The following is a 4282-nucleotide window of genomic DNA, read 5'->3' as shown; positions in this document are numbered from 1 at the left end:
GCCCCCGCGTCCCGGAGCCCCGCAGCAGAGGCTCTGCAGTCGCGGCTAGGCGCGCGGAGGGCACACCCCGCCCGGGGGCGACGTGCACGAGGGTGGAGCCGCCGAGGGCCCGGGTGCTGGTGCCGACGCCGCCGCGCCGTCCTGGGACACCCTGCGGAGGGGCTCGTGGCTCGTGTGAGCCTCCTGCATGGAATGGGGGCATAGGTGGCCGAGGGCAGGGCTGTGGCAAAGGCGCCAATGAGATTAGGGGCGTGAGGCTCTCTGCGAACTGTTAAGTGCCGAGGTCCCGGGGAAGGACTGCAATCAGGGCTCGCCCACGCCCTGCCCGGCCCCGTCCCCGCCCGCGCGTGGCCTTGGCCCTGCGCGGGCACCCCTGGGAGCCTGTCCTCCCGGCGCGGCGGGTCCTCGACGGCGGCCTCCAGGGAGGCATGTGCCCTTGGGAGAGCCGGGGTGGGGGGCAGACCCTGTGTGCACAACGAGGCCTGTGCCAGGGGAGCAGATGTGCGGGGACGAGGGCGGGGTGGCATGCGGGAGGAGGTCGCCTGCAGGGACTTGGAGGGGCAGAGCCTGTGCCCCCCACTCCCTGCTGAGCGAGGTGGGCTTGCGGCTGGGGTGCGGTGGGCTGGGCTCTGGGGACAAGGACGCTTTATGTTATTGACTAGGGTGCCGTGCCGAGGAACCTAATAAGAGCCCCTGGCGCCCCAGCCTCTTTGGGGAAGCCCCAGAGTTTCTGGCCTCCCCGGGAGTCCCCGAATCTTAGTCACCTTCGGGCCTGAGTCCTCACTGTCTGGACGGAGATGATGTTGCTAGCGCCATGGTGACTACACATCGCATGTGCCCAGAACTGTACCCGTGTATGCCTGTAGTCCCGGCCTAGTTAATAGTGCCCCTTTTTACTGTCAAAAATGCCCCCAGAGTTAGGAAGATCCATCACGTCACCCCCCTCCTACTCACTCAGGGACATCTCTGTACTGGGTACTGCCCCACGTGCTGTATTTCATCCTCACAGCATCCAGAGAGGGAGGTAGGAGCCTTCCTGCTTTTGTGAATGAGAAAACTCAGGCACAGAGAGGTTAGGTGACTTGCTCAGGGTCACACAGATAATAACTAGCAGAGCCAGCTCGGGGGCCTCAGCGATGTTTTTTCTGGATAAGGCAAAGCCACAGGACAGACTCCACCTTTTTATTCAACAAGGTCACTGCTCTTGAAAGTCTTTGCTGAGGTTGGGCGGTGCTGGGGTGGTCTGCGTAGTTCTGTGCAGGTGTCGGTGTGGGGATGTGTGGGGGCTCATGACTCTGCCACCTGCTGTCTACCGTGCCACCTGCTGTCTACCGCCTGTTGCTCTGCTTCATTTCAGAGCAAAATTTGCTCCCCACTTCCTCACCTCCTAGTCACCCTTCAATGCCTTCAAACATATTTCTGTCCCCACCATGCCACCAAAAATGGCCTGTCAAGATTACCGCGGATCTCCATGATGCTAAATCTGACAATCACTGTCCTCATCCTTGTCGACCTTCAGAAGCTCCTGGCACAGCTGGCCACTCCTTTCTCAAAGCACTTTCTTTCCTTGGCTTCCTTGTCACCACACTCCTGGTTTCCTTGTATCTCGGAGGCCTCACGTCCTGGCCTCTAATGTGGGCATGTCCTCGGGCCCAGGCTCTTCCCTCCCAGATGAGCTCCTCCAGTTGCAGGGCTCTAAATACCACCCATTCCCTGGTGAGTCCCCCGATCACCGGACTGTGACCAGAGCTGCCCGCTGACCGCCACGGTTACCAGTTTCTCGTTTTTCATTCCTGAATCCTCTGTGCATATTCAACTATATTCTTCCTGTACGTTTGACCCATGGGGGATACTGTGTACACTGTTCTGCAGTTTGCTTTTTTCATTTAATGAGATAGTGGACATTTTCCCCTTCCAGTAGGTAGAGAGCTGTCTTGCTCTGGTTTTTTTTTTTTAAAACAGCTGAATGGTATATATACTATAATATATGAGGGTACTTCAAAAAGTGGAAAAATAGGGCCGGCTTGTGGCTCACTCGGGAGAGTGTTGTGCTGATGACACCAAGGCCACGGGTTCGGATCCCATATAGGGATGGCCGGTTAGCTCACTTGGGTGAGCGTGGTGCTGACAACACCAAGTCAAGGGTTAAGATCCTCTTACGGTCATCCTTTAAGAAAAAAAAAATTGGAAAAATAGAATTAAAGGTAATACAAATATTTCCGTGAACTTTTTGAAGACCCTTCATATTTAGTCAGTCCCATATTAATAAAAATTAAGCTGTTTCCAGTCTTATCTTTCTTTCTATTAAAACACCATTGCAATGAATATCCCCGGACAAGCATTATCTAATACATTTTAAAAATTGTGTGTATAGGATATATTCCTAGAAGTGGAATTGTTGGGTTTAAGTGGTATGCTCATTTAAAATTGTTAGCTATTGCCGAATCCCCTCCACAGATGTATCAGTCTGCACTTCCACGAGGCATGCGAATGCTTGTTTCTCCGTGTCCTTGCCAATATAGAACATGATCAAACTTTATGATCTTTGCCAGTGGTATCTCATTATACTTTTATTTTGCATTTCTCTTATTATGAGTGAGATTGAGCATCTTGTCATATATGTAATAGCCACTTTTGTTGCTTTTTCTGTAAACCATCCTTTGCCTTTGCCCATTTTTCTATTGGATGGTTGCCTTTATAAAATTATTGATTTTGGGCCGGCCCGGTGGCGCACTGCTACAGTGCGCCGCTTGGGAGCGCAGCGGCGCTCCCGCCGAGGGTTCAGATCCCACATACAGACCAGTTCCCGCTCACTGGCTGAGCAAGGGGCGGCGCAGCACCGAGGGTTGTGATCCCGTTGCCGGTCCTGGTCCGGTACGGGCGCGACACTGAGGGTTGCAGTCTGTTGCCGGATACGAAAAAAAAAAAAAAGACAAAAAAGAAAAAAAAAATTATTGATTTTTTAGGAGAGCTTTACATATTAAGGAAACAAGCCCTCTGTGATACAAATAGAAAGGATCACCCCGCCACCATTTGACACTTGTATTTTGACTTTGTATGTATAGAGTTTTTGCCATGCAGAATTCAACATCTTTAATGTAGCCATATATTAATCTTATCTTTGATGGCCTCTGGGTTTGGTCATAATTAGAAATGCCTTCATCACTCTGAGAATTGAAATAAAAAAATTTTCCCATGGTTTCTTCTAGTTGAAGTAGTGTTTTAATAATATAAATCAGATCATGTAACTCTCCTATTAAAGCCTTGCAGCGACTTATCATTACCTTTAGACTAATACCCACTCTCTTGACATTGGCCTGCAAGGTTCTAAATGACCTAGTCGGGCTTCACCTCCTGCCAGGCGTCCCCTTGATCACTCCTCTGCAGTCACAGTGGCCTTCTTTCTGTTCCTCGAACAAGCCACATTCATTCCAACCTTCTGGACTTTGCCTCTGCTGTTCTCTTTGCTTGGACCGCCCTTTCCTGACTCTTCACCCTGTTGTTTCCTCCTCCTTATTCAGGTCTCGCCTTCTTATACAGGTGCTCCCCGGTCACCCCACTTCCTCAGCAGTCACTTTTCATAACTCCAGGAGAAGTTATCTCCAGGAGAGCGGAGAGCTTGCTGGTCATGCTCCTGCTGCCTCTCCAGGGCCTGGAGTGGTGTAGACACTATTTGTAAAGTGCATACTGGGTGCATGTTAGGTAAGAAATGTCTGCTTGTGTGTAAGACTGGGTAGTGTGTGTTAAGAGTGGTCGTGTGGGCCGTGTGTGTATGTACGTTTGCGTGTGTGCGGTTGTGAATGTGTATGATTGTGGAGATGGCTGCTGTGGTTTGGGAGGTTGTGTGCATGTGTGGTTGTGTGTGAGGTGGTAGTATGCAGTGGCGTCTATGTGTGCCATCGAGTTATTCTGTGTGGTGACCAGGTGATTTTTTTGCATAGGTCCTATCATTCTGATCCTGCCAGATGCTACCTCCTTACTCCTGACATCAGGCAGTGCCCCCTAACGACAGGCCTTTGCTCTTTCTGGAGTGAGCTGGAAGAGTTCCCCATTCCAGAAAGAGAGGTTCTGGAGATCTTAAGTCTTGCTGTCCACCCTAAATTTCTGCTTCCTGAATACGGAAATGTGTGGGAGGCCATCTAGGCCATCCCCCTGCCTCAGGGCAAGGCTGTGTTGCAACAGAGCTTGGAAGCTGCCCTGGCCGCCCCCACTCCCCTCAGGGCTGACACCTGCTATCTGAGGGTGCAGGACCTAAGCCCGCCTCTGTGCCTCTTCTGGCCCA

The sequence above is a fragment of the Galeopterus variegatus genome, unplaced genomic scaffold (assembly GCF_000696425.1).
Source record: "Galeopterus variegatus unplaced genomic scaffold, G_variegatus-3.0.2 Scaffold106, whole genome shotgun sequence".
Lineage (NCBI taxonomy): Eukaryota > Metazoa > Chordata > Mammalia > Dermoptera > Cynocephalidae > Galeopterus > Galeopterus variegatus.
The sequence above is the reverse complement of the archived record's forward strand: the minus strand, read 5'-3'. Positions refer to the sequence as shown.